The sequence below is a fragment of the Amblyraja radiata genome, chromosome 1 (genome assembly GCF_010909765.2).
Source record: "Amblyraja radiata isolate CabotCenter1 chromosome 1, sAmbRad1.1.pri, whole genome shotgun sequence".
In the NCBI taxonomy this organism is placed as follows: domain Eukaryota; kingdom Metazoa; phylum Chordata; class Chondrichthyes; order Rajiformes; family Rajidae; genus Amblyraja; species Amblyraja radiata.
The window spans coordinates 109,230,991-109,256,938 of NC_045956.1; the positions used below are offsets into that span (position 1 = coordinate 109,230,991).

At 45.7% G+C, this 25,948-nt stretch overlaps 1 protein-coding gene and 1 long non-coding RNA gene across 4 annotated transcripts in view; one reads left to right on the plus strand and one right to left on the minus strand.

Annotated features, from left to right (window-relative positions):
* Window positions 1-14,854, minus strand: part of lnx1 (ligand of numb-protein X 1) — a 156,469-nt gene extending 141,615 nt beyond the window's left edge. The window contains exon 1 of one of the 3 annotated variants that reach the window (XM_033028535.1): window positions 14,778-14,854. The gene's annotated coding sequence lies outside the window, so the exon portion shown is untranslated. Of the gene's footprint in view, window positions 1-14,532; window positions 14,652-14,697 lie in introns of those variants that run through there. The other 2 variants (XM_033028514.1, XM_033028520.1) reach the window with 2 other exon arrangements.
* On the plus strand, window positions 1,263-22,320 carry LOC116977938. The gene is made up of 3 exons (XR_004413336.1): window positions 1,263-1,274; window positions 18,477-18,484; window positions 22,220-22,320. It is a non-coding gene; the product is annotated as an uncharacterized LOC116977938 (long non-coding RNA).
* Window positions 22,321-25,948: the final 3,628 nt, after the last annotated feature.

The following is a 25,948-nucleotide window of genomic DNA, read 5'->3' on the forward strand; positions in this document are numbered from 1 at the left end:
GCTCGAGTGGCCAAAGTGAAGGAACAGTATTCACAGTGGTATTGAGTACCCAAAGCCCATGCATCAGGAAAACAACAAAGTTCCTGCATAAGCAGCTGGAGAAATACATCATCTCAGAAACAACTCAACCATCTTCTCCATCCAATTAACACCCCAATCCCAATAATCACCTCTGCTCCACAAAATCAGAATGCAAGTGCGGTCAGGGTGTATTTGTGCATACACGTACATTTGTGCACTAAACCTCTGCAGTGTAGCTTGGTCTTCGATAATGTTGAACCTTCTTGCTGCTAGACCAGAATCCCATTCTTGTCAAGACAGTGATAGCTGTGTGCAATGGCCACCTCACATTAATGTTTTAACAGTAAGGGGAGGGGTGAAGGGAAGAAGGAATGGTGTCCATTATTGCCAATTTTCTGCTACACAGTGAAGGCATTATATTTGTATGGAGCAGAAACAAAGACTGCAGGTGCTGGTTAATACACAAATGGACACAAAGTGCTACAGTAACTCAGCAGTTAGGGCAGCATCTCTGGAGAACATCGCTCGGGACATTTCAGGTCAGGACCCTTCGTCAGACAGATTCAGTCTACCGAGTTACTCCAGCATTTTTTATCTTTCACCTTGAAACTAGGTGCCAATGCCGCTGATCTACACCAGCGAACCCTTCCTCACCAGTCAATGGATATTTTTAAGTCGGAGATAGATTCTTGATTAGTATGGGTGTCAAGGGTTAAGGGGAGAAATCAGGAGAATGGGGTTAGGAGGAAGAGATAGATCAGCCATGATTGAATGGCAGAGTAGACTTGATGGGCCGAATAGCCTAATTGTGCTCCTAATACCTTCTGGTGCACCTTGCGAGCCAGGGATGGCATCGACAGGTTCGTCTGAAACCGTCTTCCGAAATCCGTTATAAAGTTGTCTGTTAAAACAAGGGTTTACTTTACTGTATAAACATTTTCTACGCCAGAGAACTAGATTGCAAATGAGTTATCTTCAACCCAAGAAATGTGACCCCTTTTCTAATATATTGAATCAATAAGTGTTTGGTTAATTATGTTGTTTTTCCAATAATTAGAAGAAATTTGGAAAATGTAATACATGCTATACCCACATGCCAAAAATATGTACCATTACTATAAACAGATGACTCATTTAAGATTTCTTCTTGAAGAATAATATGTGATTCATCGTAATGATACCAAGACATTGTAACAGTATGGTCAATTGTAGACAGTACAGAGGTAGAGTTTAGAGCTACACTTATGATTTTAGTGCCTATTTATATGCAAGCACATGTTGGATTGATTAGATTGTTGGTCTGTTAAGAGTCTCTAATTTTGTAAACATCCGGTAATGTCTGTCAAAACTAATTGAGTGTTACACACTATATACAACATTAAAGTTTGAAACCAAGACCAAAAACTATTCTGGTCAATGAGAGGACATGGTCTCTTGCAAGAATGACCGCAATAACTGATAACCAGATAATGACCACTATAAGTGGTAATACAACATGCGATCCTTTAATAAACTTTAAAGCAGAAATATAATGTAAATTATAAAGAGCAGAACCACAGGACAGAGAGGGGCAGGGGAGGGATCCAATCATGACAGAAGGTGGGGGGGGGGGGGGGGGGGGGGGGGGGGAGGATGGATCACGTTTACTTCAATAGGCTGGGAATTAATTTCTCAGCAATGATGCCATTTCAGGTCTGGCTCAACAACTGCTTTCACAATTCCATACTTTGTATTTCATGTTGTTATTTATAATTCTAATAAGCATATTAAGAAATAATAAATGAATAAACTTCAAGCTAAAATAAACTGCTGGAGGAACTCAGCAGGTTAGGCAGCATCTGTGGAGGAGTATAGGAGGCAACGTTTTAATGCAGGCCCCTTCTTCACAACGAGAACGGTCCAAACACCATCTATCCATTTCCATCCACAGATGCTGCTTAGATGCAGTTCTCTAACAAACAAACCCATGGTTGGAATATGTCATGCTTTTGTCATTTTTACTATATGTAGGATTGCAAGGCAACAACATTTTGTTGAGATCGCAAGGTCTGAATGACAATAAAGGCTACTTTGACTTTGATGTAGAATATAAATAGAATTAAAAAAAAAAATTTTTAGATGATAAACCCACCACTCTTTGTGCGAAAATGTTACCGCTCTGATTCCTATGAAATATTTTCCCTTCACCTGAACCTATGTGCTCTCGATTCACCTACACTGGGCAAGAAACTCTAAACATCTACTCCTTTCATGATTTTATACACCTCTATAAGATCATCCTCCTGTTCCAAGGAATAGAGATCCAGCCTACTCAACCTCTCCCTATAGCTCAGACCCTCTAGTCCTGGCAGCATCCTTGTAAATCTTCTCTGTACCCTTTCCAGCTTGACAACATCTTTCCTATAACATGGTGCCCAGAACTGAACACTATACTCTAAATGCGATCTCACCAACATCTTATAGAACTGCTTACTCATCTTACATGACCTCCCAACTTCTATACTCAATACTCTGACTGATGAAGGCCAATGTGCCAAAAGCCTTTTTGATCACCTCATATACCTGCGATTCAACTTAAGGAAGCATGCACCTGCCCACGTAGGTCCCTCTGCCCTACAACACTCCCCAGAGCTCACCATTCAAAGTGTAGGTCCTGACCATGTTAGATTTCCCAAAATAATACCTCACATTTCACTGTATTCCATCAACCATTCCTCAGCCCACCTTGCCAAACGATCCTGATCCTGCTGCAATTTTTCACAACCATTTTCATTATTTGCAAAACCAACTACTTTTGTATCATCAGCAAACTTGCTAATCTTGCCATACATGTTCTTATCCATATCATTGATGTAGATGACAAACCGTAATGGGCCCAGCATCAAACCCGGAGGCACACCACTAGTCACAGGCCTCCAGACTGAAAAGCAACCTTCCACTATCACCCTCTGCTTCCTTCTATGAAGCCAATTTTCTATCCATTCAGCTATCTCTCCTTGGATCCCATGCACTCCAAGTCCTGGACTTCATAGACTATGGTTAGAATATTCAGGCCATAGACAAATTCACAGAAATGTTACATGAGTTAATATAAACACAAGATGCAGAAAGCTAGAAGAGAGAGCTAGAAGTGTGTTGCTATGTTTAAAAGATGCATTGAAGCACAGGGGTTTGTGCAAGACTCATTGGCATAGAAACTCTATTGTGCAGCAAGGCCTTGTGCATTATTTTCTGTGAAGAATGGACTTTCAACTAACAAGTCTGGTGGGCAATAAGCAGCATTCAGGGAGGAATAGGTAGGGAGCTTCTGAACCAAAGAATGAGAACATCAAATGTCAGGGGAAATAAACATCAGGCGCAGTGGAGGCTGAATTGAGTAATGTGGTTTCTTCAAACACATAAACAGGGGCTGTGAGTAATGGCTGGGAGCAAATTCCCAAATAAAGTGTCAGGAACTCCTTGTGAATGCCTCAGACCCCATAGCAGCAGTCGGTAATGTATGGTGTGGTAAGGTAATCGTCTACAAGCCTCAACTCTACAGTATAGGGGTTTTAGTGAGTGAACTTCAATTCCTTGAAAAAATCTTTTGTGCAACTGATATCAAAATATGTGCCACGTGCTTCATGCCACCCCTGCTTATGCTGGTGGTTCAGGCACATGCACCAAACACAAGGCCAAACTGTCAAATCTTTGGGAGGGCATAAAACGCAGATAAGAGACCGCACAACTATTAGATAAAATACGGACAGGAGTAGGCCACTTGACTTGATTCAGATTCAAACTTTATTGCCATTGTGCAGTGTACAGTACAGAGACAACGAAATGCTTCTCAAACCTACCCAACCATTCAATGCGATCTTGGCTGACCTCTTTATTCTTAATCCTCCAAAATCTATACACTTCCTCTTTCAATACTTGCAAAGATCTACCATTCACAACCCTCTGCAGTGTAGAATTCCAGAGATTCACCACCGTCTGCAAGAAGTTCTGCACTTCAGGTTTTAAATAAGTTCCCTCATCCTTGTTACTATGTTTCCTCATTCAAGATTCTCCCACTAATAAATGCATCGGAACATCTATCCTGCCATCTCTGGAATTCTCTGCCACAGAAGGTAGTTGAGGCCAGTTCATTGGCTATATTTAAGAGGGAGTTAGATGTGGCCCTTGTGGCTAAAGGAATCAGGGGGTATGGAGAGAAGGCAGGTACAGGATACTGAGTTGGATGATCAGCCATGATCATATTGAATGGCGGTGCAGGCTCGAAGGGCCGAATAGCCTACTCCTGCACCTATTTTCTATGTTTCTATATCTTTTCAAAAAGATCACCCTTTAATTTTCTAAACCCCAAATATAGATCTAAATTCTTTAACTACTCATGATAGAACAAATATACTATCCCAGGAATTATCCAAGTGGATGGCAGTTGCCTCCAATGCTAATATAACCTTTCATAACTAAGGAAATCAAAGTGATGCAGTGTGAGGTGTGGCCTTAGTAACACTCAATGACAATAAAGGCTACTTTACTTTACTTTACTTCCTGTGTCTAAACTCCAACCGTCTTGCTATTGTTCAATGCACCTGCCTATTAACGTTTCTTACGGCAATCTTGCACCATTTATACACCTTTAGACACTGGAATGTATGACTCACATTTTCCCTCATTATATACTCAATTTCCTAACTTTTAACACAATCAAACTACCCATCCCAAATGTCATTGCAAATATACGCACATCAACACACCCTCACACCTAGTTTGCATCATTTACACTTTAAAAATGATTGCATACAAAGTAAATTTCTGATTTGCTTTGTTATTTAGTGGACTCAAAGTGATTTGATGCTGTTTAAAAATCACGGTATAATTCAGAGCAGCTGTAAATGAGCAGTTGCCAGTGATTAAACTGAAACGGATATGAAATTAAATGCAAGAGATTTAGGACAGAGCTGAAGCTGCACTTAAAAATATAGCATTGTGTGTGTGATTGGAATGTAATGAAAGTCAGCTACTAAATTAAGAAAGGTCAACATAAGGTTGGATAAACGATTCGGGAATACAATTCTGGGAACAGAATAACCAAAACGAGGCCTACTGCTCAAGTATGGAAAAAAATAAGTTTCTATGTTGTTACTTGCAAGTAATTGAACATAATAGGACACAAAGCTCTGGAGCAACTTCACAATCTGAAGAAGGGTCTCGACCTGAAAAGTCACCTATCCACATTCTCCAGAGATGACCTGCTGAGCTACTCCAGCACTGTGCCCTTTGTTTCTACTATTTAACTAACATAGTACTTTTAGTGCAAGTTGGTGTTTAAACCCACTGAGTTTCTCCAGCATTTTTGTGTACCTTAGTGTTTAAATTGGTTATTTCAAAAACATGAACTAGAAAATAGTTGACAATTAAGAAAATTACCCGTCTCATATACTATGAGCAATCAAAGTAAAAATAAACAGGAACAAGTCCATTTGCTTAACTTCTACACTGTTGAACATTCAAATTTTTTTCACAAGCTGATGAATTTGTTCAAATTTACAGCATTATCAATTGCGCAATTAAATACCAAAACAATGTCTTTGTTTATCTGCTGCAAGAGAGTCTGAAAGAATGAAGGCAAACAAGAACAAGGAAATCAACTTGCTCCAGCATAATCAGATTATTATGTACACGATCATGCAATAACTGGCTTGATTGAATACCTGTATTTTGCTGCCTGCGTCAGCTTTATTTTATTTCTGATCCATTTAATATGTTGTCATGGAATTCCTGAACTTGGAAATGGAGAAACAACCCAGACACAATAATCCATCGTATCAGGTACTTTACAGTAGTCAAATCCATGATAAGCAAAAGAGATAAGTAAACAAACTCCAGTACCCTACATACTAAACCATTTTAATTCATGGTTTAATACTACACATGGTACAGCTGTTTTTGGTGCTTTCCATATTATTGTTTTAACCTATCCCGATCTATCATGCAAGACCAAATTTTTCTTCCTAGACAAAAACAGGCCGGTAATTGGTGGATGCAGGTGGGGGTTGGGGGTGTTTGATCGCGTGGTTGTTGAACAAAGGGTAAGAGGAAAAGACTGAAGGTGTGAGACAAAAGCATTGATCATCATCATCATCATCGAAAACATCAACGGGCACGGTGCCTTACAATGCTATGTACGACAGTGATCGCAACTTCTACTGAAGTGTGGATGACCATTGACTTGCTAGGAGCTCATCCGCCATTTGACAGGTCCTGCTGGGGGTCCACAGCCCCCTTCTCACCTCCAAACCAGGTGGGGGAGACGGTTTAGTCACTGACTATCCGACCATGGAGCAGGTAGCATGGGATTACATGGTACCCGTGGCAGGGGAACTCAAAGCATTGAAGAATTGTAAATTGTGAAGAGAGGGGAAGGAATGTAGGCGGAAGGGGAAAGAAATAGGTGAGAATCTAGTGGGGCACAGGGTGGGAAGGGGACTGGGAAAAGGGGAAGGGGAGGATTATGTAGTTATCTAAAATTGTGGAATTCAATATTCATACATTTGGCCTGTGAGCTGCCTGCCCAAGTGCAATACGAGGTGCTGTTCCTCCGGTTTGCATACGGCCTCATGCTAGCAATGGAGGCAGCGTTGGGCAGAAAGATCAGTATGGGAATGGGAAAAGGAAATGGTTTGCAACTGTGAGATCCAGTAGGATCGAGCACGTATCCAGCGAAACAGTCGCTAAGTCTACGCTTGGTCTCACCGATGTAAGGGAGGCCACATTGGGAACATCGGATGCCGTAGAGGTTAGAGGTGGTCCAAGGTGCGCATGAACCACTATCTCCCATGGAGGAGCTGTTGGGGTCCCTTGATGGAGGCAAGGGAGTAGGTATAGGAACTGGTTACATTTACTTTGGTTGCAGGAACAGTACCTGGAGAGGAGGTGACATGGGTGATGAAGGATGAGTGAAGTTGCAGAAGGAACGGTGTGTAGATAAGAAGGGATAAATAAACCTCTACTGGAATTGAGTCATTTAGTAAGTTTAATCCCTAATGCCATTAATGAACCAATAAAAGAGAAAATCAACAGACATCAAATATTCTCATTTTTAAACTCTCAAAAGTTTCCATATGGTTCATGTGTGGTTTTGGACAAACTGGTCTAAAATGGGAATACCTTGGTGACAATGTCTCTTACAACAATTAGGTTTCCTGTTCTTAAGAGGAAGTTTGCAGAACGGGTCACTTTATTGCGTAGAGTTCAGAGTTCATTTGATTTTACATCAAAGCACTAATTTACTTATATCTGCATTTGCTTTATCAATTTTTTTTAAACACGTGTAATAGTTCATTGGGCCTATCTTTAGGTCAATATACTCTGTTGGCAACATTTGCAATTCAGAGTCCAAAGATTGTTGAATACAAAAAGTTATTGATTTAACACAATGTGGACCAGCATTCTCTCACTGTAACTGTTGTACTTCAATACGTCATTTTCTTTTGGATGAGATATTAAAGCCACAACTGCTCCCTCAAATAGATGCAAAAGATCTCATTGTATTACACAAAACTATATCTACCTTGTGTCTTTGCTGGTATTTATCACTCATGGGATGTCATGTTGCAGTTGTATAAGATGTTAGTGAAACCGCATTTAGAATATTGTGTTCAGTTCTGGGCACCATGTTATAGGAAAGATATTGTCAAGCTTGAAAGGGTTCAGAAAAGATTTACGAGGATGTTGCCAGGACTAGAGGGTGTGAGCTATAGGGAGAGGTTGAGTAGGCTTGGTCTCTATTCCATGGAGCGCAGGAGGATATATATCTTATAGACGTGCACAAAATCATGAGAGGAATAGATCAGATAGATGCACAGAGTATTTTACCCAGAGTAGGGGAATCAAGGACCAGGGGACATAGGTTCAATGTGAAGGGGAAAAGATTTAATAGGAATCAGAAGGGTAACTTTTTCCACACAAAGGGTGGTGGGTGTATGGAACAAGCTGCTAGAGGAGGTAGTTGAGGCTGGGACTATCCCAATATTTAAGAAACAGTTGGACAGGTGCATGGATAGGACAGGTTTGGAGGGTTATGGACCAAGCGCAGGCAAGTGGGACTAGGGTAGCTGAGACATTGTTGGCCGGTGTGGGCGAGTTGGGCCGAAGGGTCTATTTCCACAATGTATCATTCTATGACTCTAACCAGAATAAATCAATGTTCAAGGACTGCTAATTCAGGTAATCTGGTATTATCTGAGGGCGGCCAGTGGTATTATTGTTTAGTACATGGAATAAAATGGCACAGCATAGCAACAGGCCCTTAGGGCACCAAGTCTATTGCTCATGATGCAAATCTAAACTACTCCCATCTGCCTGTACATGGTTAGCATCCCACTATTCCTGTCCATGTCTGTCTAAATGACTCTTAAACAGAGTTTCTGCATCTACCACCTCCCCTGACTGCATTGCAGGCATCCTCTGTAAACAAACTTGGCCCACTATTTCCTTTAAGCATTTCACAGGGGCCGCGGAATGTTTTTGAAAGTGGGGGTGCTGAGCGATCACCGGCCTCGGGGGTACCCGGTGAGGGAGTGGAGCGATCAAGCGGGGGGTGGGAAGGGTGTGGGAGGGCGGCACAATTATTATTTTTTGCTGTTGCTCGACCTCCAAAAACTGGGGGATAACACAGGCCATCCCCCAACTCAAAAAGTGGGGGGTATATCCCCCCCATCCCCCCCCCCCCCCCCCCTTTCTCTCTCTCGGGGCCGACTCTCTCTCTCTCGGGGCGCTCTCTCTCTCTCGACTCTTTTTCTCTTTCTCTCTCTCGGGCCGATATTGAGCCGAGTAATGGGACAGGCTCTGGATAAGAGTGACGGGAGCATATGTGTTATTTGGATCCGGGGAAACGTAAAGATTACTGACAATTGTCTGCTTCATTGACCAAACCTGGCCTGGAGGGGAAATGAAGCCTGGCCAGGAGGGGAAACATGGAATGTGGATACTATTAAAACCGCCAAACAATTGATATGGGAGCGAGAGGCGGGTAAAAAGTGGAAGAAAAGGATGAAGGAACGGAAAGATGAAGCGCAGAGAAAGTGGGATGTGTCGCGGAATAAGAGGTTGAAGGATAATGAGAGCAAGAAAGGGATAGGGCTACGTGAGAAACTGGGACAAATTAAAGACTAGGAGATATTAGAATTAGAATGCCAGTGGTTTAATAACCAGGGAAAGTGATCTGAAATGGATAACTTTAGCACTGAAAAAAGTAATAAATTGGACATTAACAAACAACTGGTTAATGAAAATATCACCGGAGATCCCTGGGTCATAGACAAGGAAGAGGACCACCCTGAATGGTGTGGACCACCTCTACCTTTATCTCCACCTCCACTGCCCCCACCTTACGCCCCTATATACCCAACCCTGACTAGATGATTCCAGAGAGCAACCGCACCACCAAGGGAAGAATCAGATATAGTAAAAGAGGACGAAGCTAAGGGGAATGTGGATGAACATGCAAGGGGGGGGGGGGGGGGGGGGGAAAGTAACCAAGACGGTCGGTGAAAGAGTTATGATAAACAAACAAGAGACCGGGGGGGGGGGGGGGGGGGGGGGGGGGGAGTATCACAACACATTTTCCCCATGAGGGCAATGATGAGCCCGCTGGCAGGACAAGGTAACCAACCACAAACTGTGAGAGTATATTATAGCCTGGAAACCTCAAGAAATTATGATTATTAGGAACCAAGCCCCAGATAGGATTCAAGACCCACCAGGGTTTGTGAACTATATCAGGTCAACGGTCCGATTTTATGACGCGTCGGCACGAGACGTGTTCTCCCTAACCAAAGCCTTATTGAACCCAACCGATGTAGAACGATGGAAGAAGCTTATGGACTTAAATACATGGGAGGATTTACAGACCAGATATAACGCACCGCCCAATGCAGAATCTCTAGTCAAGTCAAGTCAATTTTAATTCTATAGCACATTTAAAAACAACTCTCGTTGACCAAGTGCTTTACATCAGTGCAGGTACTAACGGTGGTACATAGATCTAACAATACACACATAAATACATACATACAGTGCTCCCTCAGAGGACCTCAAGAAACGCTTGTGAGTAGAAATAAGTTTTAAGTCTAGACTTAAATGAGTTGATGGAGGGGGCAGTTCTGATGAGAAGAGGGATGCTGTTCCACAGTCTAGGTGCTGCAACCACAAAGTAGTATGGACCAAAGTCGGACGACCTGAGGGACCTGGAGGTAGAATCGTGGGTTCGCAGATTTTTGATGTAGGTGGGGGCAAGCCCATTAATGGGTTTGTATACATACAGGAGGAGCTTGAAATTGATTCTGAACCGCACTGGGAGCCAGTGGAGAGAGGCCAGAATTGGGGTGACATGGTCACTTTTTCGGGTGCCCGTCAGAAGTCTCGCTGCAGTGTTTTGGACCAATTGCAGGCGGGACAGGGATGATTGGCTGATGCCAGTGTAGAGGGAGTTGCAGTAATCAAGGCGGGAGGAGAGAAATGCGTGGATGTTCTTTTCAAGGTCGTCAAATTGGAAGAATGGTTTGATTTTAGCAATCGTGCGAAGCTGGAAGCTAGCTTTTACCACAGCATTGACTTGTTTGTCAAACTTCAATGCGGAGTCAAATATCACGCCAACGTTTTTGACGTGAGGTTTGAGTAAGGAGATTAGGCTTCCAAGGCTGCCTGTTATCGTTTTGATGAAGTCCGAGGGGCCGAGTAGGATGGCCTCAGACTTGCTCTCGTTTAGTTGGAGGAGGTTCTGCGCCATCCAACACTTTATATCCTCGAGGCAGTCCATAAGGCTGAGTAGATTTGATCGGTTGTTGGGTTTCAGGGGGAGATACAGCAGTGGACTGTCGGCATAGCAGTGGAAGGAAATGCCGTGCCTTTGAATGAATTGGCCTAGGGGGAGCATATACAGAGAGAAGAGAATGGGGCCAAGGATGGAGCCTTGTGGAACCCCGCTGCAAAGGCTAGCTGGGAAAGAGAAAGAGTTGCCTATGTTAGTAGAGAAACTCCTACCGTTGAGGTAGGAGATGAACCAGTTCAGGGCAGTGCCATCAATACCAACCCCATACCGGAGACGGTCAATTAGGATGGAGTGGTCCACTGTATCAAACGCTGCGCTGAGGTCAAGAAGGAGCAGGATTGCACAGTCGCCGGAGTCGATGGTGAGAAGCAGGTCGTTGTGTACCTTCAACAAGGTAGACTCTGTGCTGTGGTGGGCCCTCAAACCTGATTGGAAACTTTCCAGGATGGTATTTTGTTGTAGGTAAGGCATTAGTTGATTTAGAATAACCTTTTCAAGGACTTTTGAAAGGAAAGGCAGTTTGGAAATAGGTCTATAGTTGCTGGGCAAGGTGGGGTCTGGGTTGGGTTTTTTCAGGAGGGACTGGACTTGAAGCAGGTTGGAACAGTGCCAGTGGCCAGAGAACTGTTGATGATAGAGAGGATGCTGGGACCGGCTATTGCAATGACATCCTTCAGAAGGGCAGAGGGGACAACGTCGAGGGGGCAGGTTGCAGGTTTCATAGTGGAGACCAGCTTTACAAGGCAGGGTAGAGTAACGGGTTGGAAAGAGTCTAATTTAGAAGAACTACTCTCAGACTAAATCACATGCTCGATGCCCTGACTGTGCCTGAAAAGACCAATAGATATAGGAAAGGTCCTAGAGCCGCTACCCAAGGAGGGAGCCCATGATTTCTGGGAGAGATTTAAAACAGCCCATCGTATTTATGCTGGTGATGGGGTATATAATTAGGGCAGCAAATCACCACAGTTTAATTCAATCCTAATGAACTGCCTACCCCAGAAGGTGGTATCACAAATACAGACCAACGTAGACTGGGCAGATAATGAGGAAGCTCAGCACAGAAGGGCCGTGTTTGCATTCTGGAAGGAATCCGACCCCTCAGTTATACCTAAAATAAAATGTGACTATTACATCCAAGCCAGAGAGGTTGATGAGATAGTTCCTCGCCGTTCTATGCCCATTCGCCTGCTCGAGAGGAACATCCTGTAGGTCCTGTCGGACTGTGGTACATTCTGCTTCTACCACCTCCCCCGACAGTGCAGTCTGTTTCCGCCATGGCTGGTCGTGGTTTTGCCGCGCTCACTGCTTGTTCTGAGATTCTGGATGGCAGATGAGAAAAATATGCCATTGGGCCGGATAATTTCAGGTTTTGAAGCATGTCTCGCCAAAAATGTGGAGGGGCTGCAGCCCCCCCCCCCCCCCCCCCCCTCGGTTCCACAGCCCACGTTTCACTTTCACACTCAGAATATCTATGCCTCTCAATTTTATATGCCTCCATCAAGTCACCCACCAGCCTCCAATGATCCAGAGGAAACAGTCCAGGTTTGACCAATCTCAAGTTCAAGTGAGTTTATTGTCATGTGTCCCTGATAGGACAATGAAATTCTTGCTTTGCTTCAGCACACAGAACATAGTAGGCATTTACTACAAAACAGATCAATGTGTCCATATACTATAATATAAATATATACACACATAAATAAATAAAATGATAAAGTGCAAATAAAAGATAATTGGTTATTAATAATCAACGTTTTGTCCGAGCCAGGTTTAATAGCCTGATGGCTATCCTGAACCTGGTTGTTGCAGTCTTCAGGCTCCTGTACCTTCTACCTAAAGGTAGCAGGGAGATAATACAGGCAGCGACTGCGATAAATCCCCTCGATGGAAGGAAGGTCAGAACCGATGATGGATTGGGCAGTGTTTACTACTTTTTGTAGTTTTTTCCTTTCCAGGGCGCTCAAGTTGCCGAACCAAGCCATGATGCAACCGGTCAGCATGCTCTCTACTGTGCACCTGTGGAAGTTAGAGAGAATCCTCCTTGATAAACCGACTCTCCGTAGTCTTCTCAGGAAGTAGAGGCACTGATGAGCTTTCTTGATAATTGCATTAGTGTTCTCGGACCAGGAAAGATCTTCAGAGATGTGCACGTCCAGGAATTTGAAGCACTTGACCCTTTCAACCATCGACTCGTTGACATAAACGGGGCTGTGGGTCCCCATCCTACTCCTTCCAAAGTCCACAATCAGTTCCTTGGTTTTGCTGGTGTTGAGGGCCAGGTTATTGCGCTGGCACCATATGGTCTGTTGCTCGATCTCTCTTCTACACCCTGACTCATCCCCATCAGCGATACGTCCCACAACAGTGGTGTCGTCAGCGAACTTGATGATGGAGTTCGCACTGTGACCGTCTACGCAGTCATGAGTATAGAGTGAGTACAGCGCTCCTTATAGCTAATAAACTAACCCACGCGACATTCTGGTTAACCTCTCCTGCACATTCTCTAAAGCTTCGACATCCTTCCTTAGTGCGGCGACCAGATCTCCATACAATATTTCTAACGTTATCTAACCAAAAGTTAATACAGCAGCAAAATTATTCCCAATTTTTAAACTCATGAAGACAAGCAAACTGTAAACCTTTACCAGCCTATCCAATTTTGTTGCCATTTTCAGGAAGTTATGTCCTTGCACTCCAATATGCTCCTCAAGGTCCTGCCATTTTAAGGTTCAAGGGTCTGTTTATTGTCACGTGTACCAAGTAAGGTACAGTGAAACTCAAATTACCAGTGTACACTTTTTTCTTGCTTGAACGTAGACAATACAGTACAGGGACGAGACCTCCAATCCGCAATATTTGTGCCAAACATGATGTCCAGATCAACACATATGCCTGCACATAATCCATATACGTATATCTAAAAATGTCTTAAATGCCACTATTGTATCTGCCTCAAAGCACTTTGCACACCGTGTGAAAAAAAAACTTGCCACACACATCAATTGCGTAGGCAGGGTGATTCATATACAAATTCAGAAAGTTCCGCCCTTTGATTGTCACGCTATGCACCACATATTGTAAACTCTACAACAATATTCATTTCCATTTCCCTTAAAATCTAATACAAACTGTGACAAACCAAATAACATCTTGGACAGATTCCTTAGATATCACTATTGTTCTTAACGGCACAGTAAGTGAATCTTACAAACCCATCAACAATCAACAATACTTCCGTGAAACCATTCTCCATGTGTTCATAAATAGATCAAAATATGGACACCGTCGCTCCCGAACCACTAAATACACTTCCCCAGAAGCGAAATTACATACAAATACACGCGAGGAATCACCGGTGCATGCAGTTGGATACTTATGACAGAAAACAATGCAATACCATCCATTGATTTTCCAATTAAAAAGTCATAACCTTGATCTGCAATTACATTTTGATTCCTAGAGCGCAAGAATTACATTTACAGGTGTGAGTAACGCCCACACCCTTTCAGGTTTTGTACTTTGTTCTTTAAACACCAGCTCCCTGAACGAAAATTAACAGCATATTTAAGATCCTCGTCTCCATTTCCAATACCAATATGTATTTCTTGCTTCCAAGTATACCCAGGTGTTGTGTATACCCAGGTGTTGTGCATACCACCACCACACCAACACTGCGTGCAACTTACACGGAATATTAACCTGTTTCCAAGGTGAGAACAACGAGGCAAAGGTGCGCACCGCCGGCCCGCCGGCCGAGATCAAACTATCACAACCCCGGGCTTGAGGAATAGGTTCACAATTAACCGGCATCACTGAGTATTGTCTTCAAATGTAATTGGTCAATAACTCACCCGTCGTCAACAAGCAATATCAAAACAAAGTGTTTGAAAACATTTCCCAAAGTAAAGTGCTTCGAGTAAACAAAGTGAACCTGAGTGGCTGCACCTCCCAGCCCGCGAGTGGTGGCGGCGGCGGCCCGCACATATCCGGGGCGGGGCATCAACCCATGGAGCCAAACTGTCCTCACACCCATCAGCAACTCAGGTAAAGGTGAGAGGACAGCGGGGAAACGTGAGATCCAGCGCACGGGTAATGATTATGATCGGGGTTGGCCACACCCTTGTCTTCCAACCATTGTCTCCTTGCTGTGGTCCCGTATGGCGCGACTGCTCCTCATGTGGATCCTTCCTTATAGTACGATACAGCGTGGAAACTGGCCCTTCGCCCCCAACTTGCCCCATCTTCACTAGTCCCAGCTACCTGCGTTTGGCCCTTATCCCCCCCCCCCCCAAACCTTTCATATCCATGCAACTGTCTGAATGTTGTGATGGTCCATGCCTCACCAACCTCCTCTGGCAGCCTGTTCCCTATGCCTACCACCCTTTGTGCAAAAAAAGTTGCCGCTCAGGTTCCTATTAAATCATTCTACCCTCATCTTAAACCTATGTTCTCCGTTTCTTGATCCCCCTACTTTGGGCAAAAGTAATCTGTGCACTTACCCGATCAAATCCTCTCATGTTCATATACACCTCGAAACGATCACCCCTCAGCCTCCTGTGCTACAAGGACCAGGGCCCTAGCTTGTTCAACCTATCCCTATATAGCTCGGGCCCAAGAATCCTGGCAACATCTTAGTAAATATTCTCTGCATCCTTTCCAGCTTAAAAACGTGTTTTCTATAATAGGGTGACCAGAATCGAACACAATAATCCAAATGTGGGCTCACCAATGTCCTGTAAAACTATAACATGACAGTTCTATAACTCTGACTGGTGAAGGCCAAAGTGGTGAAAGCCTTTTGGACCACCATATCTACCTGAGATGCCACTTTAAAGGAACTATGTACCTGCATTCCTAGATCCTTCTGCTCCACAACACTCCACAGAGTTCTGCGATTCACTGTGTAGGTCCTACACTGGTTAGACTTCTCAAAATGCAACACCTCACACTTCACTGGATTAAATTCCATCAACCAATCCTCAGTCCACCTGTCCACCTGATCAAGATTCTTCTACAATCTTTGACAATCATCTTCGGTACCTACAATACCGCCCACTTTCGTGTCAGCTACAAACTTACTAATCATGCCATGTACTGCACACTCTCATCCAAATCATAGGTATAGATGACAAGGTGCGATGGTCCCAGCAACGAACCCAGAGACACGCCATTGGTCACCGCTATCAGTCCTTCCACCATCACCCTCTGTTTCCTTCCTTAGAGCCAATTTTCTATCCAGTTGGTTAGTTCTCCATGGATCCCATGGGACCTAACCTTGCAGAGCAGCCCCCCTTGCAAAATCTTGTCAAATGCCTTGCTGAAAGCCATATTAACAATGTCTAGAGCTCTACCCCTCATCAGCCATTTTGGTCACATTTTGGTTCACAATGACGCATGCATGGTGTGTATGACGCACGCATGGCGTGTGGTGGCGTATGCAGTGACGTGCGTGGCGCCCCAGGATTTTGGGATGCTCAAAATCCTCACACACCATCTGCATGACGCGCCAAAGTGGGACAGGCCCTTAAGACATGATTTCCCACGTAGAAAACTCTGCTGTCTATCTCTAATCAGCCCTTTCCCATCTAAATGCATGCATATCTTAACTCTCAGAATACTCTAGTAACTTTCTAAACGCGGATGTTAGAATCACTGGCTTATTGTTCCCAGGTCATTCCTTGCAGCCCTTCTTAAATAGAGGCACAACTTTTGCTACCTTCCAGTTTTTTGTCACCTCATCCGTATTTACGAATGCCTCATAAATCTCAGCCAAGGCACTTCAATTTCTTCTCTAGTTTCCCACAGTGGGCTTGGATATCTGATCAGACCCTGGGGATTTGCCTACCTTCATACACGTTAGGACCTTCAGCACATCTTCAAACACCATAGGTCCGAGTGGTGGTGCCATCGAGTGTGGCAGCCTCGCCTGCAACTGTTCGTACTTCCATCCTTTTTTAAAATTGTGTAGTCCGTCAAAAGTTTTGTTTTGGAGGTCTTTTTTATGTGGGGGGGGTAACTGTTTTCCACAGTCCCTACCTGGTCAAGGATGTGTCTTTCCACCGAGCCGCATCTTCGCCCCCAACCCGCGGCCTACCATCTGGATTGGGGCGGCCTTTCCTGCCGGAGACCGGCCAGAGCTTCAGTTTCAGCGGCGGCGGCGCAGCACTTAAGTACCATCGTGGAACGGCCAATGCCTTACTAGGGTCGCCGTGTTGGAAGCTCCGGAGTGCTGGGAATGCCGACTTTAACATCGTGGAGCTGTGGTCTGCGGAGCTTCCAGCCACGGGCAGCGCTGACTTTAACATCGTGCAGCCCTGGGAACTTTCGCCGAGGTCGCCAGTGTTTGAGCTCCGCCCAGCTCGGCCTGTGGACTTCGGGAGCCGGGGTCTCCGGTAGTAAGCGGCCGATTCGGAAACTCCAAGCCACTGATAGTGTTCTTCCGACACCGGAGTACCATCATCTGGCGAGAGGGCCTGAAACATCGGGCCGTCCGTAGCGGCGACTGCGGAGGCCTCAATAGGCCCCGACCACGGGTGAACGAGAGGAAGAGGATTGAACTTTTATTGCCTTCCCTCACAGTGGGAAACGTTGATTCTGCTGTGGGGGATGTTTTATGTTTTATGTTAAATTCTACAGTGTTGTGTTTATCTTATTTGTGTGCTGCATGGTAATTCAAATTTCACTGCACCAATTGGTGTATGTGACAATAAATGTCCTTTGTCCTTTGTTCTATATAATATTGACTACCCTCAAGACAGTTGCATTGACTATCCCAAGTTCCCTGGTGCTCATGTCTATCTCCACAGTAAAAATATTCATTGAGGACCTTGCCCAATTCCTGTGGCTACACACAGAGTTGACCACTTTGATTCCTGAGAGGCCCTATTCTCTCTCTGGTTACTCAATTTCCCTCAATGTACATAAAATCTCTTGGGACTATGCTTAATATTATCTGCCAGAGCTATCTCCTTTCTGCTTTTTGCCTTCCTGATTTCCCTTTTTAGCTGTTATCAGGCTAGTGAATCATCCTACCACAACCAGAGAGCAGTGCTGAACTACTATCTACCTCTGATGTCCCTCAGACTATCCGTGACTAGACTTTGCTGGCTTTAGTTTGCACTAAATGTTATTCCCTTATCATGTATCTATCATGTCCTGGCTATCCCTCGAGGTTGAGGATGATGGTCTACCTTCTGTTGTTCTGCTCACAGAACGAAGACGCCTGTGCGTGTGTTTGTTTAACGTGTACTTGAGTTGCACTCCAAGAAGCACACGGTCCTTCACAAATCAATCAACTCATTCCAGTGGCAAGGGAACCAAGACGATTGGAGCTGATAGATCTGTTGCAGCCTTCATCCGCCTTCATCCGCCTTCATCCGCCTTCACGCCTTCGTCCGCCATTGAGGTCTTGTAGGTTGGACCTTTCTTAGTCTGGGCCGTCATCCTCAACCTTACCGCCATGGGTGGCCCTACCAGAAGCTGGTGCTTCCGACAGCATCGCTCTCAGAATCATTGGGGCACGCAAGCCTCTTCACCACGACAAGGTAAATGATCCGAAGAGGATCTATACACAGTACAGAGCTCTCACTTAACTTTTTTTCCTCTGTTTCCAGCCGGGCAACCGTGGCAGTTTTTTAGGTTGCCAAATGACAGTTTAGGTGGTCATTTAAGACGGCTTGCATGACATGTGCGATAATGTGCTTGGACGAAGTGCGTAGTTACCAATTGGAATTATGCTCAATGAAGCATTCACATATTATCTCTGCTTCAAATAAAGTCACAAACTAAACATATTCACCAATCAAGACGAGCCACAATAACATGCAGCAAAATTATAATACAGTGTATACAATATCTCAACTCTTTTTACACATTGCACTGAATGCAATTTCTTTATTTCTTTCCACTTCCAAACAAAAATGTGGTTGGATTATTCAGCGTATGATCAACCTCGGTGAGACCCAGCACAGGATTGGCGATCGCTTCGCCCAACACCTCCACTCAGTTCGCAATAACCAACCTGATCTCCCGATGGCTCAGCACTTCAACTCCCCCTCCCATTCCAAATCCGAACTTTCTGTCCTAGGCCTCCTCCATGGCCAGAGTGAGGCCCACTGCATATTGGAGGAACAGCCCCTCATATTTTGCTTGGGTAGTTTACACCCCAGCGGTATGAACATTGGCTTCTCCAATTTCAGGTAGTCCTTGCTTTCTCCCTCCTTCCCCTCCCATTCCCAGCTCTCCCACAGCCTACTGTCTCCGCCTCTTTCTTTCTTTTTCCCGTCTCCCCCCCCCCCCGACATCAGTCTGAAGAAGGGTCTCGACCAAAAACGTCACCTATTCCTTCGCTCCATAGATGCTGCCTCACCCGCTGATTTTCTCCAGCTTTTTTGTCTCCCAATGGGATTGCACCACTGCCCACATATTCCCATCTCCTCCCCTATCGGCTTTCCACAGAGACCGCTCCCTCTGTAACTCCCTGGTCAATTTGTCCATTCCCACCCAACCACCCCCTCTCCTGGCACTTTCCGTTGCAACCGCAGGAAATGCTACACTTGTCGCTTTACCTCCCCCCTTGACTCCATACAAGGACCCAAGCAGTCTTTCTAGGTGTGGCAGAGGTTCACCTGCACCTCCTCCAACCTCATCTATTGCATCCGCTGCTCTAGGCGTTAGCTGCTCTACATCAGTGAGACCAAGCGTAGGCTTGGCGATCACTTCGCCCAACACCTCCGCTCGGTTCGCAATAACCAACCTGATCTCCAGGTGGCTCAGCACTTCAACTCCCCCTCCCATTCCGAATCCGACATTTCTGTCCTGGGCCTCCTCCATGGCCACAGTGAGGCCCACCGTAAATTGGAGGAGCAGCACCTCATATTCCGCTTGGGCAGTTTACACCCCAGCGGTATGAACTGACCTCTCCTATTTCAGGTAGTCCCTGCTTTCTTCTCCCCTTCCCAGCTCTCTCTCAGCCCACTGTCTCCGCCTCTTCGTTTCTCCTTCCCGCCCCTCCCACCCTCACATCAGTCTGAAGAAGGGTCTCAACCTGAAATGTCGCCTATTTCCTTCGCTCCATAGATGCTGCCTCACCCGCTGAGTTTCTCCAGCATTTTTGTCTCCCCATTCACACAAGCTCTGTTATACTACTTTCCTCACCCACTCCATGCACATTAAGGGTATTTTTTCAGAGACAAGGTAACCTACAAAGACAATGCGTCTTTGGGATGTGGGAGGAAACACGCACGCTTGCAGGGAGAATGTGTAAATTGTACACAGACAGTGCCCGAGGACAAGGTCAAACACAGATCTCTGGCGTGTGAGGCAGAAAGTCCACCAGCTGTGCCACAATATTTTGTTTTCCAATATGCAAAAAATTATATGTTGATAACTTTGGTTACTAAAAAAAAAGAAACTATCCATTTTCAGTCTTAAATCTCTAAGTTACGCCATGTCCCCCTTTACAGCTACTGTATGTTTAAATTAAATTCAAGACTATGGGGCAGTACATTGGCTATAAAGTTGCTGCCTAAAAGTGCCAGAGACCCAGAATTGATCCTGAATATGAGTGCTGTCTGTATGGAGTTTGCTCCTTTTCCCTTTGATCGCATGGGTTTTCTCCGGGTGCTCTTGTTTCCTTCCACATTCCAAAGGTGTGCAGGAACCTATTTCATACCCAACACAAAACATAATATTTTCCTTTTGGCCAGAGATTATGTCTGACCTGTTGAGTTACTTCAGCTTTTTGTGTCTATCTTCAGTTTAAACCAGCATCTGCAGTTCCTTCCTACACACACGATACTATACAATAGAACTTTATTAATCCCAGGAGGGAATTGTGTGTGTGTGTGTGTGTGTGGGTATATATATTATACACACACACACATATATTTATATAGTTATATATTCATATATAAATATACACCGTTTTGTTTTCTCGTTTATAACATTGTTTACAGAGTGCTATGTTTACATATTCTGTTGTGCTGCTGCAAGTAAGGATTTCATTGTTCTAACTGAGACGTGAGAGAATATTATATATTCCAGATACTATTGTATAGTATCGTGTATGTAGGAAGGAACTGCAGATGCTGGTTTAAACTGAAGATAGACACAAAAAGCTGAAGTAACTCAACAGGTCAGACATAATCTCTGGCCAAAAGGAAAATATTACGTTTTGGGTTGGGTATGAAATAGGTTCCTGCACACCTTTGGAATATACGCATACGTCGCTAATGTGTGGGATATAACTAGTGTACGGGTGATCGGTGGTCGGCATGGACTCGGTGGGCTGAAGGGCCTGTTTCCTCGCTGTATCTTTAAATTAAACTAAAACACTAAAACCAGAGGGAGTCTAAAGAAGGATCTCTACCTGAAACATCACACAATTTCTTCTATCCAGAGCGCTGGCTGCTCCATGGAGTTCCTCCGCACAATTAAAGCATGGAATAGTCTTCACCCTACCATTGTTACCCAACCAGATGCAACTAAATTTAAGGTACCTCTTTTTTCCCCCAAGAAACCTTTTTTGCTTAAGTCCAAGTCAAGAGTCAAGAGAGTTTTATTGTCATGTGTCCCAGATAGGACAATGAAATTCTTGCTTGCTGCAGCACAACAGAATATGTAAACATAATACAGAACAGGAGATAAAAGTTCAGTGTGTCTATATACCATAGACCATATATATACACAATAAATAAACAGATAAAGTGTAATAGGCTGTTATTTTTCAGTTTGAAGTTTGGTGATGGACCCTCCACTACCTCCAGTTTAAATTCCATTTGGAATATTTTTGGAGGTCCAGGAACGCAAGAAGCAAGAGTTATTCCAGGGAGTTACTCCAGCTCCAGGGAGTGATTCTGTGTTGTTTTTCAGCGGTCGTGGCGAGACGGCGACCGGACGGCAATGGCGGCCAGATCTCCCACAATGCAAAGGGAGGGAGAAAGCGCCCGGCGCCGACCAGTTGCCGTGGCAGTGCACATGTGCAGGGGGAGGATGTGCATGCCATGGCAGTGCGCATGTACAAGACTGTCGGCCGTGCCGGCAAATGAGGAGCAGCCGGAGAGCAGAGAGCCAGCGGTCCAGTCACGGATGGCGGGCAGTGACGGAGAGTGACAGAGAGAGAGTTAGAGAGGGGGGGCCCCCGCTCAGAGTTGAACGGCAGGTGTCCTGGGTGTTTGCCAAGCCAGGCAAAATGACACAACTTTAAGGTTGCCCGGAGGGACTTTAGGTGGCAATTGGCACCTGGGCAACCATTAATTTCGAGCCCTGCTGTAAATGAATTGATTGTAATCATTTATTGTCTTTCAGCTGACTGGTTAGCATGCAACAAAAAGCATTTCACTGTACACGTGTCAATAAATTAAACTGAACTAGTTTGCTCTTCAATTCCCGAAACTCCTTCAGGGATACACTTGATCGCAGCTGCCTATACTTGTTCCATGCCTCCTTCTTATTCTTGACCAGAGCCTCAATTTATCAGTGAGCTCATTGCCAGGGGATCACCTACATTGGATTCTTGTGGTATCTGGTATTTCCCAATCTTCCATCCTTGCCTCTTCCATCATACATCAGGTACCTGCTGTCTCCGCTCACTGACATCAATCCAGTTCCCAGTACCTGTCTCAGGTTGAGCACAGCTGATTGCATTTTTGATCTGGAGTTGAGATTAAGTATGAAATGAATAAGGATAAGCCTGGACCATTGTGGTGACGGGGATACTAAATTGGGGGCAGGCAGATTACAGCATTGTTAGGCAGGAGCTAGTGAGGGTAAATTGGGAACAGCTGCTATTGGGTGAGATCACATTAGACATGTGGGAATTGTTTAAAGACAAAGTGATCAGACTTCAATATGGTAAAGGAGGAGGGATAAGGATGGCAAGTTGGGAAAATCATAGATGAGAGAGACGTTGTAAATTTGGTTTAAAAGAAACGGAAGCATATCTAAAGTTTGAGAAGATAAAACCAGATAGAGCCTTTGAGGAATATAAAGCAAGCAGGGATGACCTCTACCTGGGCCAAAAGGGGCCATGAGATGTTATTGGCAAGTCAAGTTAAAGTATTTTTATACATATACTAGACCAAGTGCAGACCCGTTGGGTCTGTTCCCCCAACGTGCGGTTGTGGGGGGGGGGGGGGGGTGGGCGAGGCGGCATGCAGCGTCACACACACTAACTATCCACCCCCCCCCGCACTCACGCTAATTACCCCCCTTGATATTATATTAAATTATTAATTTGCTCCTTTTACCCCATAAACACCCTATCTACTGACGCATAGCCCCCAACTTGCAGTCACATCTAGAGAGGGGGGGGGGGGGGGTAGAGAGTGAGGGCAGAGAGAGAAGGGGCAGAGACAGAGAGAGAGACAGAGACAGAGAGAGGGGGAAGAGGGAGAGGGGGTAGAGGGGAGGAGAAGAGGGAGGGTGCGTGAGGGGGGGAAAGGTGGGGGAGGAGGGGAGGAGAGAGAGAGGGTGAGAGTGAGGGGGAGAGAGAGGGGGTGCTGAGAGGGGGGGAGGGGGAGAGGTGGGGAGCAGGCAGGGGGAGGGAGGGGGGAGGGTGGAGGGAAGAGGGTAGGGGGTGTTGAGGGGAGGGGGTTTAGGGGAGGGTGGGGGAGGGGATGGAGGGGAGGAGGGGAGAAAAAGAGGGGAGAGAGAGGGGGGAGGGGGGGGAGAGGAGGGGGAGAGGAGAGGAGAGGGGGGAGAGGAGAGAGTGGGGAGAGGAGAGGGTGGGAGAGGAGAGGGGGGGGGGAAGAGGAGAGGGGGAAGAGGAGAGGGGGGGGGGGATGGGGAGAGAGGTGGGGAGAGAGAGGAGGGGAGAGAGAGAGAGAGAAAGGGAGAGAGACAGGGGGGAGAGAGAGAGAGAAAGAGAAAGAGAGAGGGATAGGGAGAGAGAGAGGTGGGGAGAGAGAGGAGGGGAGAGAGAGAGAGAGTGCCTTTTACTTCAACCCAAACCCCCCAAACAAACATTTGCAGGCAGTGCTTTTTTACTTCAAACTAACCATATTTTCATTTTCAAACCACATTAAGGGTACTCACAGCTGTGTAGACATTTGTTCAGTGTCATTCAGAGCTCAGAGTGACTGATCAGTTGCAGAGACTGATTGAGGCACACCACTTCCTGGTTTTATAGTCCCTCCCCCTCCCTCCAGCAGGGGCAGCAGAGAGAATGGTGAATTTTTTTTAAACATTAATTTCTCTCTGATTTTTCATCGATGGGAAAAATACTCTGGTCCAGGAAGGCAGACGTGGGCTCTGATCGAGGTGGCCAAAAATGATGGCCGTAGGTGGCAGCGTTCTCTCGGAAATCGCAGCACAGTGGGCCAAAAACGGTCAAGATCAGACTTTTAGTAATATACTAGACCAAAGTCAAAGTCAAAGGTTATTTATTAGTCACATACACCTAGGTGTAGTGAAATGCTTCTTGCCAGTGCAGCACATAAAGAAAGAATACAGACATAACATTAATAAGAAATTAAACATAAGAACATCCCCCCACAATGGGTCCCACCATGAGGGAAGGCACAAAGTCCAGTCCCCAACCCCAGTTCACCGATAGTCGGGCCCATTGAGGCCTCCACAGTTGCCTCTATGGAGGCCCGATGTTCCTGGCCGTTCTCGCCGGGTGATGTTGCTCTGGCGTCGGGAGAATCCTCGCAGCGGCTTGGGACACCTGGAACGGCCGCTTCCGTACTGGAGGCCGCGGCTTCCGAAGCCAACAAGGCCGCGCCGGTTGGAGCTCCACAACTGGCGACCTCGTCGCGAGATCCCAGGCTCCCGGTGTACAGTTCGGCGCCACCGCCCGCAGCTGGCCGCTCCTCAAACCCGCAGCTCCTTGATGTTGTACTCGGCGGACTTCAGCTCACCGGAGCTCCAGCGCGGCGACCCGGACAAGGCATCGCCCGCTCCACGATAGCGCTCCAGCGCTGTGCCGCTGCCGAAGCCGTGGTTCTGGGCAGTGCCCGACAGGAAACGCCGCTCCAGGCCCGCTGGTAGGCCGCGAGGACGGGTCGAAGCTGCAGCCTGGAGAAAAGCTGCCTCTCCGACCAGGTAGGGACCCTGAAAGGTAGTTTCCCCCTTCCCCCCCCCCCCACCCCCCACATAAAAAAGTCTAGAACTCCAGAAACAAAAACACTTTAACTAACTAAAAAAATAAAAAAAAAGATGAAAAGACAGACAGCTGCAGGCTGTTGGGTCTGCTCCCCCAATGGTGTGATCCCCCAACCCAATATTCCACCATGCACCCGTCTCCTCCAATGGAACTGAAGCCGTTGCCAAATGTAAGATTCCAGCACTCCCCTGCCTCCCTCAGCAGTGGATTTAAAAAAAAATCCAATTGCACCTCCCCTGCCTGCTGCAGCAGTGAAAGGTTCAGAGTGTTCCTGTCTTGCAAGTTTGTCTCGAAGTGTGTTGGAAGCTGATAGGAAGGAGCAGCCGTCAACAAATCAAAAGGCAGAAAGTCAACAAATCAAAAGGCAGAAAGGCAGCCGGACGGACGGCAGCCGGTCGGATGGCACGAGAGTTTTAATAGTATACTAGACCAAGTGCAGACCCGTTGGGTCTGCTCCCCCAATGGTGTGATCCCCCAACCCAATATTCCACCATGCACTCGTCTCCTCCAATGGAACTGAAGCCGTTCCCAAATGTAAGATTCCAGCACTCCCCGGCCTCCCTCAGCAGTGGATTTAAAAAAAAATCCAATTGCACCTCCCCTGCCTGCTGCAGCAGTGAAAGGTTCAGAGTGTTCCTGTCTTGCAAGTTTGTCTCGAAGTGTGTTGGAAGCTGATAGGAAGGAGCAGCCGTCAACAAATCAAAAGGCAGAAAGTCAACGAATCAAAAGGCAGACAGGCAGCCGGACGGCAGCCGGTCGGATGGCACGAGAGTTTTAATAGTATATAGATAGATAGATTACAAGCAAGAGGGTAATTGGGGAGAAGATAGTTTAATTCAAAGATAAAGGAGGATATTTATGCTTGCAGTCAGTATCTGCACACTGAGAAAGCCTTGATTGTAATCATGTAAAGTTTTTATGCTGACTGGATTGCATGCAACAAAAAACATTTCACTCTACCTTGGTACACATGACAATAATAAACTCAATATAGA